Raw genomic sequence first — 13,881 nt, 5'->3', positions numbered from 1 at the left:
GCTAGGTAACCAGCCCATCGCGGGCTAGCATGTTAGTTTGTCTGGCTGGCCCGGGTGGGAGACTTCCCTAGCGCTAGCTGCCGGCAATGCAGTCTCTTACAAAAAGCATTTATCACCGAGCAGGCACCGTAATGGCCACTCAGTGGAGGGGAAATTGAGCTGACCTGAAGGCCAAAGCTGTTAGGGAGACTGGTGGGAAGGGTAAGAGGGTCACAACACCCTTTTCCCACCCACTTAGTGGGCAGTAAGCGCTGGCACAGCTAGCCACTGTTTTCACTAACATATCCTGAGGCTTTGCACCTGAAATAAATGTTTGCTTGACATTAACGATGAAAAAAAAAAGGAGGCAAAAAAAAAAAATGAAATCCATTTGCTCCAAGAACAATGAGCTATGGGATTTAAAGTTAGCCAAAGTTCCCTCAAGATTTGATTTTTGGTAGTTATGCTGGAGGCGATATTTGCAAAGGAAGTGGGGGTGGTTTAAAATAATTAGTGTATTCTGACAGTGGTCATAGAAAGGTTTCTTTACCTAGCTTCTTGAATTTGAAAGTAGAGAAATCTAAATATCGGCACTTTTTAGGTTTCTCTCCTCAGCCCATAAATGTTTTATATATCAAATGCTGGTTGTCACCAAATTTATATTATTTTCAAATTCCTGTTGAATTACATAACGACCATTTCCTTCAATATTTATTTATGCTTAGCATGAAATAAAGTTTAAAAAGAAAATTGAGAATTTTTAATATGTATTTAAATATGCTTTTGCAATATTGAGTAATAACACATATTTGGATGTGATGCTTTCTAATAGAAAGTTATAGATTTTTGTGGAAACATCCAGATCTCTGTCTTTTTTCAGAGTTATGTGGATAAATACACAACAAAGAAAAATGGCATTACAAACGTCAGAAGTACATGAGTAATGCATAAAAATATAAAAATCATTATAAACAATATGAAGGCTATATGCAAATATATTTTATATTAGCAGTGTAGAAATCTTGGCACAGTTCAGTCGCAGAAGACAATAGACATTCCTTCCCTACACCATTTGTTTTTCTCAATCACCTATGGGTTATGTCATTTGTATTTGAACTTGAAAATTATGCGTCAAATTGTATGAGATTTTTAGTGTCCTTGCATGGAAAAGTAAGCACTAAATATTATCCAGAATTTCATTTTTTAATTATCTTCTTATTGAACAATACGTAGTCTCAATATTCTTTCCTGGGGTGCAAACTCTTCTCATGTTTCAAATGAGGTACATGTAACCCCCATCGGGGATCCTCACCCTACATTGTATTAGCTGTGTGATTTTGGCCCAATGGCTTTCTTTCTCTGAGTCCTACTTCCCCCACCAGAGAAGAGGGGAAGGGGAGACCTGCCCCAGCTACCTCCCTGAATAATCAAGAGGATCAGATGAGATGTTAGCTGCAAAACACCACACGGACATGTGACAACAATTTTATTACTGGGAAAAATAAAAACTTTTGGAGCAACTGAAAAGACTAGATGTAGGTTTTCAACAGCACTCAAAATTCTCTCATTTTGGAAAGAATAAGGCTTCTTGCCTTGGTGAGATGCCAAAGCTACAGGCCTGTTAGAGCCACTGTGTCCTTTTTGACCAATTAGCCTCATTTTGTACATGGACAAGAGGAACTGCTGTGCCTTTTCTTCCGAAATGGAACGGAGTTGAGAGCACAAGAAGGGCCTTTCTTTTCATTCTGGCTCCACCGCTTTCAAACAACAATATTTAACCAACAAAAGAAGAGACCAAGTCAATCTCAGTTTTAGTGATTCCCTTGAAAGTCATCAAATAAAAATGTGAACTTTAAAATTGATCAGGATTAATTTCACTGACACTGTATCATAACATACACCTCTTCAGAGACTCATTTGTTGGGCTGCAGATGCAAAGAAAGTAAGGAAAGAAATAAATCAGAATACAATAAGGCAATTAGACTTTTGCCATTGATAGAATACTAAAAATGTCTGATTTATCAAAGCATTAACAAACAGAAGTAAACACAAGACTTATATTTTCTTACAAAATACCTAGAGAGGAAGATTAAAATAATAACCAAGACCATGTGTATCAATAAATTTAATTTATAAATATCACTCCATTGCCAAAAGATGCTCTTTCATCTGCTAATTTGAAGAGTGCAACAGCAAGGGATGATTTATCAGTATGAGTGCCACTCTGATGCGTAACTGCTGTTCACATCTCCATGGACATTTTCTTACCCAGATGAGGCAGTTCTAGCAAATCTGCAGTACAGCTTAATAAATAAAGTTATTTAATCTTTTCCTGCAGTCATTATCTTCAATCTGAAATTAAACAAATATATTTATAGTGTTTTTCTTCATCATGATCTCAATCCCAGTGTGGTTACAGTAAGAAAAACTGTTTCCTGTGCCAGGCCTTGCCCTACGTACTTATGTAATTATCTCGTTTAATTCTGACAACAGCCCTATAAAGTAGGTACTATTATTACCCCCACTTACAGATGAGAAAGTTGAGTCTGATAGAATTACGGCGACTTGTTTTTGATAAATGTTGCATCCAGATTTGAACCCAGGCCTATTGAATTCCAAAATATGTGCTCATAATCACTACAATACAATTACTTCAAAACATACACTTGAACGTCTCGGGAATCAAATTTCTTTCAAGATAAACTGCAATGCTAATTACAGAAGCTGTATCATTTAATGTAGGCTAACACATAAAAAGTTAAATTTTGACAGAAGAATTTTAGTGATGAAAGAACCTCAGGAGCCATCAAAATTCAACCTTCATTTCTCAGATGAAGAAATGGGGTGAACCAGTACATGATTTACTGAGAAGCCCGTGTAAAGTTATTATACGACTGGGTGGTTATTCACCATGTAAGTCATCCTATATTTGCCTCAAATAACTAGCATATTTAAAATACTGTTCAATATACAACATTTTTACCGACACAAAAATGTCAGGGACACATATCTGCTGAGGGATGAGGCAGAACAGTCTTAGAAGTCAAGGGAAACTGACCTATTTCACTGCACACTGGCCTCCCACGTGCAGCCCCGGTGCCAGGCACTGGGACAGAGAGATGAGGAGTTCTCAGTCTAGGCTTTGCACGGTAATACAGACCACATGAATTCTTACGAATTTTAAGTAATTTACTTGAAATTTAATTTTGAAGACCTAGAGAAAGCCTGAGGTTAATATACGTAATTTGTATAAACACTAAAACCAAGCTACTCTCTGAGCGTGGCAAAGCTGGGCTTCACAGGCAAAAGGCGACTGAGTCTGAATGCATCTTCCTCTTGGAGGTGAGGATGGAAGCAAAGCTGCTTAGATCAAATGCCCCTTCCCAAAAACAGTCTCTGCAGAGAAACATTGGACCACTTTGTGATCCTGCCCCCGAACAGCCAGTTAAGCAGTTTTCCTTACAGATCTTTCCTAATCAGACAAGGAGGACCTCAGAAAATTATGAAATCAATTATATTATTATATAAAGAGAGATTCAAGGAATGGAAAGTAAGATAATTTAACAAATCTAGAAGAGAAACAAGAGGAATTCTCATTTTATAAATAGCAATATGTATAAACTCAACTGGTTCAATCTCCTGGTGAGCAAATTTAGAGAATTTCAGTGATTCTCCCAAGGTCACATAGCTTGATAAGGGCAGAGCCAGGATTAGAACCGAGATCTCTTGACCTCAGTTCTGTGCTCTTTCTACTGCCCCAGATTGCCTGGACTAGTATCAATGCACAGTACACAGATGAGAAAGATAGAAAAGGCGTAGAGAGTTGGTACACTCATTGGATGATGTGTGTATACCCAGATGGAAAAAAATTCACAGTACAATTTCAGGCAGAGATGGACAGCAAAGCTACAAATTTCTATTTTCAGAGTTATTCTGAACATGTCCACAAAAATATTTTTATAGTATCTGCACAATGAGACATACTGTCATAATAGCCACTTACATGAACCAATCAGCATTAAAATGTAAGACATGAACTGTTCAGTGCGCTGTCTCTAATATCCAACCATTTTCCTCTGCACAGTGTAGAATGCCCCCAAATTGTCATTAGCATGATAGGTTGCTCATCATAAATGCCCTCAAACTTTCAAATTATTCTGCCACAGCAGATCTGTCATGGAAAGTCAAAAGAAGGAAAAACAAGGATTGAAAATATGATATTTTGAAAATGACCGTTTCTTTGGGATTTGACTTTCTGAATTATAAATTCCTCAGGATGGAGATTTTCTTCTTCATTTGGCACATTAATCGGCTGCAAACTATTACATGACTATGTATAAATTAGCAATAAAGAAATTCAAAGCATATGGGATAGAAACTGACAAAGAGTAAGAAATTTAATAAAATATTTGATGAATGAATGAATGAATAATTCTTATTTTCTTCAATCACTTTCTAAATGATAGCAAACAAACTGCATTTACAAAATATTATAGCGTCGTTTTAAGCAGGTAAACTTGGAACCTTCCTGAGGAGAATAAGCTCTCTCTTTCTAATTTGTGCTTTAGAGAGTCTACTTCAAAATGTGATAACCCCATGTGACAATAACATAATTATATAAAGGTGTTGCGTCACACCTTTTTCTTTCAATAGGTCACCGTTTTCTTTATACTACTTGATTGAGAAAACATTTCCCTTAATGGAGCACAAACTGGAAGTTAAAACAGTGTTAGAAATAGCTCTGCATTTTACAAGACCCTAATCTTCTCATAGGATGAAATAGCATTATTCTTCATCTTAAAATATTAGCTATATATTTTCATTATGGATGTGAAGTAGAGATTTAAGGAATAATTAATTCAGGCATCATAATTCGGACAAGGAAACAGTCATCAAACTTCCAGACCAACATTTTAGTTTGACAAACATTTCTTGAGTAACGACTATGGGCCATTCGTGGTAAACTTAAAAATGAATAAAATATAGTGCCTGCCCTCTGAAACTGAAGTGTTCCAGTGAAAGTGAAATGGATATGACAACATACAGTAGTCCCCCCTTATTGCCGGGGGACCCCATGGATGCCTGAAACCATGGTCATCTGCTTCAGTCATCGAGCCATGATGATGTCGATGGTTGGATGTCAGAAACAGTCAATGTCGATGGCTGGGGATGCCAGGCTGGACGCAGTGGCAAGGTGTGAGATTTCACCACACGGCTCAGAACAGTGCCCAGTTTAAAACATATGAATTGTTTATTTCTGGAACTTTCCACTTAATGTTTCCAGACCATGGTCAACTATAGGCAACTGAAACCATGGAAAGTGAAACTGCATTTAAGGGGGGGACCACTGTATTTTATTAGAAAAAGCAAGATACGTTAACAATGGGATACCAAGGGGTGGAGATGGACAGTGGGACTGGTATACACCAGGTGCAAGCATTATCTGTAGAGAATTTAAAACCTGCACATATCTTAGTCTACTCATTATCACCATGCAACTTAACTGGGATTGACTAGTTTCCCTCCAGAAAGTTCACGTCATCCTTAGAACCTCAGAATGTGGCTCTGTTTGGAAATAGGGTTGTTACAGAGGTCATTAGTTAGGATGAGGACATACTAGAGTAGGGTGGGCCCATATTATAATGACTGGTGTCTTCATTTTCTTAACGGTGTCTTATTTCTCTGAATGGAGAAGAGGAAAAGAGGCACAGAGGCAGAGGCAGACACAGGCAGACAGCACCGTGGGATGGCGAGGGCAGAGACTGGAGTGGTGTAGCTACAAGCCAGGGAACATCCAGGATCACCAGCAACTGCCTGAACTAGGAGGGAGGCTCAGGATGTCTGAAGCCACCCAGTCTGTGGTGCTTAGTTATGGCGGCCCTGGGAAACAAAAACGATGACCATTCCCAAACCCTGCCCTCTTGGTTTACCACTGCACACAAATAATACAACATGGTCACTGTTACAGTGTGTACTTTGGCTTATAATTAGCAGAACAATAGTCTGGAAGTAGAAAGAGACACCTAAATATGTATTTCAATACAGCGTGCTGAGAGCTGTTGTGGAGACGTACCACGGCATCTATGGACCACAAAGACGATGGGTTTCAAAGCTTTCCAGACCAGTATATATAGGACACATTCAGGGAAAAGCAGATGAATATAATTTGGCTAGAACAGATTCTTGTGCGAAGAAGAAAAGAGTGGAAAGAAGGGTAAGGCTCTGCTCACAGAAGGCCTTTAAAAATGGGGGGCCTTGAAAAATACGATGCTCTGAACCCTCACTCGTCAAAATATGTTACGCAGACCAGTAGAAGTGGCATTACTGGAAGCTTGTTCAAAATGCAGAAACCACTCTGGGAAACACTGTGTAGGCTCTTACTACTCAAAGTGTGGTCCTGGGACCAGGAGCATCAGCATCTCCTGGAGGCTAAATAGAGACAAGGACTCCCCAGTCCCACCCCAGACCTACCAAATCAGACTCCACATTCTAACAAGACACCCAGCTAATTTGTTTAGACACAGAGGTTGGGAAACACTATTCCAGGTGATACTGTGCCTTCACTGAGAGGAAATAAGTGAGTGAGAAGCTGGTTGTGGTGGGAGGTTGTGGGAGGGGGTGACACACCAGGGATTTCTGAAGGAACAGGATGAGCAAAGACATAGAGGAAGAACACCAGCCAAACAGCAGCCAACATTTGTTGGGCCAGTCACTGTGCTGCACACTTTATATTAATTTATCTTTCCATCTCCACAGCCACTCTGTGTTTTTATCATGCCTGTTTTTCAGATAACAGACACAAGTGGTAGAAAGGTAGATAATTAGTCCAATGTTGCCCAGCTGGTACACACTAGAGGGGGGATTTGAACCTTGGAGTCCTCAGTACCCATCATATACCCCAAACCTTCATGTCTTCACACAGCAAATTCCGTCTACCTGGAATACTCTTCTTTACCTGTTAAAAATCTCATTCATTCTTACAGACCCAGCACTTAAGTCGCCTCCTCTGTGATCTCCCTGACAGTTGCCCCAGTCACAGTAATTGCACGCTCCTTGGGTCTCCCTCACATCTCTTTATATCACAAGGATAGACTTTATCACAATCTGGCTTCATGGGTGCTCATCTCTTCCTTCCTCACCCCCAAATAGAATGTGATGCTTTGGGGAGTGGAGGCATGTCTCATTAATCTTGGTCTTCCCAGTGGATGCTGAATTCCTAGTAGGCATGAATCCTTATTTATTAAAGATGGACCTGAGTGTCAAGTCTGGCTGCATCCTTGACTAGATGTGTGAACTTGAGAAAATTCCTGAACCTTTCTGTCTTCAGTGTTTTCGTCTATGGAATGGTGATAATGAAACCTACTCATGAGGTTGTAGTGAAGATGAAGAGGGATCTGTGAAAACGCCCACACAGTGCAGGACACAGAATAAGGACATGGTAAGTATCTTTTTAAAAAAGATTATACTCCATTTATAGTTATTATAAAATATTGGCTATATTCCCTGTGCTGTACGATATATCCTTGTAGCTTATTTATTTTATACTTAGTAGTTTGTACCTTTTAATGCCCTACACCTATCATGGTTACCACTATTTGTCTCTTTTTTGTTATATTCACTAGTTTGTTCTTTTTTTTTTTTTTTAGATTCCACATATAAGTGATAACATACAGTATTTGTCTTTCTCTGTCTGACTTATTTCACTAAGCATAATACCCTCTAGGTCCATCCATGTTGTTGCAAATGGCAAAATTTCATTCCTTTTTATGTCTGAGTAGTGCTCTGTTGACACGTTTTCTTTGTCTATTTGCATGATAAATATCTTTTAAAGGAATAAAATAAATGAGTAAGAAGCCCTAGAATAAAAGCAAATAGTGATAATAAAAGCTACCTCTTATTAAGTAAGTGCCAGGCACTGTTTTAGATAGAGCATATACATTATCTCATCATTCTTCATATATCACCTGGCATTATCATAATTATCATTTTCTTTTATTAAGTTATTAAACTGAGGTCTATACAGGTTAAGAAGTTTACCTAAGGTCAAAGGGAGAGCCAGATTGGGACTCTGATCCAAATGAGACCTTAGCCTTTGGAAAAAAACCAAAAAGCTGCCAGTTACTTAATATAGCCCCCTATTGGTGTACCAGCTCATCCAAATATCACATCACTATCTTTAACCTCCAGAGATAGTCATTTTATCAAATTTGCACCAAAATCTCAAAAAAAAAAATCTGAGCACTTAAAAAATTATACTCCCTAATGGTAGAAAATTACAGCTGTCAGTGGTCACGTGAGATCTAGTTGTTCATCATGAAATATAAGCTGTGTTAATTAGAGGTATGCTAAAACTGTTTGTTGCTGTACAGCACCATGTGTATAACTAAAACAGTCAGGAACAGCTTCCCACATTGAATGAGATGTTTACAGGCTGGTGAGTTAATAGGAATAAAAGCTGTAACCAAAGTATGAGTGATATCCTTTTGATGTCAGCTATATGGAATCCTTCCTGTTACAGTAGCTGGAGTTTTTTAAATTGTGTTATAAATTTGGAAAGTGCTTTTCCTACTGCATGCTGTTCCTGATTCTAAGGGAAATGAATTTAGATGTTTGAAAAAAAATCAAACTATTTATCTTAGTGTTCCCCGAAGTTTGCAAACTGCTGAGCAATGTGATGCTTTGCCCTGCATTCTCCTCATTGAGTCTATCTGGGTAAATTAATTACAAGACAATCCTTAGGAATTAAGTGTATTTTAAGTTCAGAGGCATCTGCTTAGAGACTTCTAACGCCAGTAAATAGTCCCTTTGGAAATGCACTCGTTAGTATGAGTGGTATAATTTTCATTTCCGCTGGCACCGTGGCATATGACTTCTTCAGTTTCAGCTACCCTCTGATTGACCCGTCAAGGGCATAAGCCACTCTGAGGATGTTCCAGTGCCATTTGTGCTTCTCTGGTAGGTACAAGGGACCAGACTGATTTGCTCCATGTAAAGGAATAATTTAGTAAATGATTTTCTCTGGTTGTAATGTGACATATTTTATATATAAACACACACGCAGAGAGTCTGAGCTTATAATAAGCTTACTGGGCAATAGAACAAAACAACATTTTCTTAGATAACAGATATTTCACATGTCCTGGGAACGTGAATTAGGAAAAAAACCTATGGTGAGATTAATCCATTATGTAAAAAGGGAATGTATTTTTAAGTTGAATGCCAATAAGATGTGGCAGGGGATTGGTGGAAGAGAGGGTGCTGAGAGAGAGAGAGAACACAGAGAACACAGAGAACAGAAAATTACATTTTAGATTTTTTCCCCTTTGCCTCTAAAATGAGAATATGGTGAGTTCTATATCACGTGATTTTTATGAAGCCGCTGTGTTCTGGTTTGGAAGAATTCTGAATCAGGGTGATTTTGAGTGAGCTGCTCTTTCCCAGGCTCAAAACAAAAGCAGAGCATGGCCAGGAGGCCATTATTCAATCAGTTCTGAACAACAATGGCACTGAGGGGGCATCTTCCAGAAGGATGCAGAAGAGCCATTTGCCATTCATCCACTCCATCAACAAATCTCATTTGGAAAGGTCAGACATAGAGAAAAGAAAACTTCAGTCTTTTGAATAAAACAGAGGCAAAAATTTAATTTAAATAATAGAATTTTCAAGTGCACATACAACTGGCCATTGGCTACCCCCAGAAGCATAGTTGACCCTGGGTAATAACACCAAATCAATCATTTCTAATGATACTATGATAATAAAGGACCATTTACACAGTGCTTTATCAGCGCTAATAAAGCATGACCATATTTGTTACATCAATTGGTCCTCACAACAATCTCAGAATGATAACTGTTATGAACACAGGCTTTGGAGTCTAGCCAATCAGTTTAACATCCTGGCCCCTCAACCTACTAGCTGAATCACCTTGGAAACTTAGTTATTCTCTCTGAAACTGTAATAGGAGTAAATGAGATCACAGAGGGACAGCATTTTCCCGGCACTTGGCTCATGGTGGGCTCACAATAACTGGTAGTTGTTGTTATTGTTATTATCATTCAATGATTTCAATAACTTATTCTTTTCCAATCCAGAAATGTATTTCTCCAAATGTGTCTTGAAAACCAGTTTCTGAACCTTTTTAAGCAAATATAAGTATTTATTGAATGAATGAATGGAAAGAACTCAAGCTCATGAGCAATCAGGGAAAAAAGAATGCATTGGAACATATAATATTCATTCAGCAAACATTATGTCTGAACTCTTACTGCGGCCTGGGAGCTATTCTTAGAACATCTCATTTAATCCCCCTAGCAATTCTGTGAGGTTAAGTATTATCTTCTTTTACAGATTACAAAACTGATAGTCCAACAACTTGACTTCCATACAGATACATAGCTACTAAGTGACAAAACTTGGACTTAAAACTGGGTCTTTGACTCTAGGTCTGGTGCTTATTCTTGACAACTTTGCTCTTGATCCATTACTGGACAATCCAAGACAAGCCACAGGATTGTCAGCAAACCTGTCCTTTGCCCACGAAAGGCCCCACAGGATGAGACACAAATTTCTTTCTAAATCTAATTCACTTAGCTATTCAGCATGACTCCTAGGTGTATATGGTGGTGCTGTATCTGATGCCATAGCACAAATGTTATTAGGATGAATAAGTTTTATCTATAATATAGCCCAAATCATGACTTGTAATGGAAAAAAGACCCATAGTAGGACTAGAATAAGCTCATCAAATAGTAATATTTGTTTTATTTGCTCACTACATTCTTGGATAGAAGGCATTATTTCCCAGCACTAACAGATCATCTTTTCCAACCTTCCTGCTCTAGCCATTCACCCCAGAAAGTGATGGCTGGCGGGAAGAGACTGACAGTTTAATAATTAGGAGTAGCAAAGTGTGGAAGAGGTATTTCATCTGCATGAAAACTTCCCCCCAGAGCAATTCCAGAGTTCCCTCACACACTGCCTTTGAAGCCTGTGAGGTTTGAAAATAGAGCCTCCTAGGGGAATTTTATTATAAAATATCTCCCTGTGTCTCTGCCAGCTCTATTCTACTGGGCCTCCAAAGCAAGCCAAGGCTTTAAGGAAGAATTGTCAGGGGGTTCTCAGCCTTGAACATTTCATGCAGGCAAAAACACTTCATATCTTTAAGACGGCTGCCCACGATCAACTATTGGATTAATTGGGGGAAGAAAGACTGGCAATCCACATAATTTCAGAACCCACAAATTCAGGTCCAATAGAAGAGATTTATTTTGCCCTAATTATGGAGAAAACTGCCTCTGGTAGACCTAGACTACCATGAGTAGAAAGCCTTTAAGGTCAGGGAACATGTCTTAAGTTTTCTTTGTATTAATCAACTAGCACAGGTTCTGGAAAGTCATACTTGGATAAATATTAATGAATGATCATCAAAAGTCTATCTATCAATTTCTACAAGATTATGGTTTAAAAACAATCCAATCGCACTAATTTAGTATCCTCCTAAACAGGTCTATTATATTGAGGAAGAAATTACAGCTATAATAGATCTTGTCTTTATCAAGCTTCTGCAATTAGTGCCTTTTGACATTATTGTCAAGAATTTTAAAATTTAATCACCGTATAGATGAGTAAGTTTATTGGGTCCTTTGGTTGCAAGCAAAAGAAACTCATTCTGGTTAACCTTTGTAGAGAAAGAATACATTGGAAAGATACAGCCTTATAAAGAACCTACCCTGTGGCTTAAGAAGCAGGTTTAGGAAAGGAAAGGCAGCTCTAAGAATCTCTATAGTAACCTGCCTCTCAAATGAATGAACAGTAACCTTTTTTTTTTTTTTCTGTCCTATATCACTTCACTCAAGATTCAGGGTCCTAGGAGAAAGAGAATGATTGCCCCATCCTGGGTCATGGGCCCACCTCGTGGCTAAAGGAGAAAAGGGAACCTTGTTTACATCCCTGTCAATGCTGCACAAGGTAATGCCCCAAATAGATACGGGAGTGCCTTTACCACGAAAGGGAATGCCATGAGGCTGAAAGCCCACAAATGTTCACTATAGCAGATGAAGAAGGAGAGAAAGGAATGAACATTTCTTGAGGCCCTGTACCTCCCAAGCACATACTGTGTGAATTACCTTACCTGAGTGTCTCACTTCACCCTTAGCCATTCTGAGAGACAGGCGTTTTATCTACTTTGCAGATGAGGAAACTGAGGCTTAGAGAGGTTAAGGGACTTGCTGAGCACCACCCATCTAATAAGCATTAGAGTGAAGATTTGGAACCAAGTTTATCTGATATCTGCACTAAACCGCATCTCCTAAACTGAAATAACAATTATTCATGGGTTGTTGTCAGCCCTGAGGGAATATATTGAGTGTGGTTCTAGAAAGGCTAATTCTTGCAGGAGAAAATTTAATGCTTTATTTACAGACTTGGTTGGTGAAATAAAGTACCTCTACAAAGGTGTAGTCAGGGAAAGAGTGTAAGAGTGAGAATGGAAGAAGAGTTCATGTCCTGGTTTTGCCCCTTTATAATTGCATAACCCTGCATGAGAATCTGAGATGTGAGTTCCTTAACTGGAAAAAGAAGGATAAAAATACCTAATAATTACCTCACAGGAGGCAGCAAAAGCACAGGCTTTGGCATTTCTATCAAGTCCCTTAATCTCTTTAAGCCCCCCCCCTTTTTAATGCAAAATAAGGGTAATATCTATAAATAGGATTATTATAAGAAATAAATGAGATAGTATAGAGAAATTCTTGAACACAGGGTAAATACTCAATAAAAGCTATTCCTTTTCACCTCACATAAGTCTCATGATGATCAGGAAAGATAATACATGTGAAAATGCTTTAAAAGGTGTGACATGCTATCAAAACTGAAAATGGCATTAAGTTAGGCAGAAAAAATTTTAAATTGAATCATAATTTTTAACGGTCTGAAAAGCGATTTAAAAAGGATATTCATTTGACTAGAAATTAATATTTGGTAGAGACAAATATGGAGTGTGGCATAGAGTAGCTTACTGTTTACTAAACCCATTTCCTCTTCCTCTTGGGTACTTAGCTAAACACATCATTTGCAGCCTCTCCTGCAGTTAGATGTGGCCATGTGACTATGTCCAGGTCAAATGAATATGGGCATATGTTTAGCTCATAAAAAAATCTCCCAAGTGCAATCCTTCATACGCTCTCCTCCAGCACATTTGGATACCATGTGTTAATAATGCAGAGCCACAAGGGGGAAGGAGCCTGGGTCTCTAAATCCCTGCATGAATTACATCTAACCACTGATCAGAGATATACATTTTGACTCTAAATAAGCAAAAACTAAGTGTCTACTGTAGTAAACTACTGAGTTTTAGCATTTAGGTATTTTTAAAAATCAGTGTTACATTGACTCATGGATTCTCAAGGTCAGAACTATTTAAATTTGGGGCTGGATACTTCTTTGTTGCTGGAGTGGGGTTGAGGCTGTCCTGTGTATTGTAGGATGTTTAAGACAATCCCCTGGCCTCTACCTACCAGATTCCAGGAGCATCCTCCATCCCCTTGGCAATCAAAACCCTCTCTAGACACTGCCAAATGTCCCCTAGGGAACAAAAGTCTCTTGGTTGAGAACCACTGCTTTAACTATACTTGGAAATTAATTCACTCAAAAAAAAATTGATCCCTACAAGACTGAGGTAAAAGGAACAACTGTCCCCAAAGGTAGTAGAAAAATAGCTAAGGAGGCTAGACACAGTTTAAAACTATGTCCATAAGCAAATTTGTTGGATTCTGAGGATTTAAATTCCTAAATAAAATGACTTTCCAAACCTGCCAGTGCTCTACAACGGAATCACAGGCACCATAATCAAAGATAGCACCTTGCACTTCAGGCTGCACTGAGATCTTCAATTGTTGCAAT

At 38.5% G+C, this 13,881-nt stretch overlaps 1 long non-coding RNA gene across 4 annotated transcripts in view; it reads left to right on the top strand.

Annotated features, from left to right (window-relative positions):
- Positions 1 to 13,881, top strand: part of LOC140700616 (uncharacterized) — a 61,400-nt gene that overhangs the window by 13,502 nt on the left and 34,017 nt on the right. For all 4 annotated transcript variants that reach the window (XR_012079051.1, XR_012079049.1, XR_012079050.1 and 1 more), the window contains exons 3-4: positions 7,307 to 7,417; positions 11,838 to 11,949. This is a non-coding gene — a long non-coding RNA (uncharacterized lncRNA). The remainder of the gene's footprint in view (positions 1 to 7,306; positions 7,418 to 11,837; positions 11,950 to 13,881) is intronic.

The sequence above is a fragment of the Vicugna pacos genome, chromosome 13 (assembly GCF_048564905.1).
Source record: "Vicugna pacos chromosome 13, VicPac4, whole genome shotgun sequence".
NCBI classification, from domain to species: domain Eukaryota; kingdom Metazoa; phylum Chordata; class Mammalia; order Artiodactyla; family Camelidae; genus Vicugna; species Vicugna pacos.
This window is presented reverse-complemented; position numbering and strand designations above follow the sequence as displayed.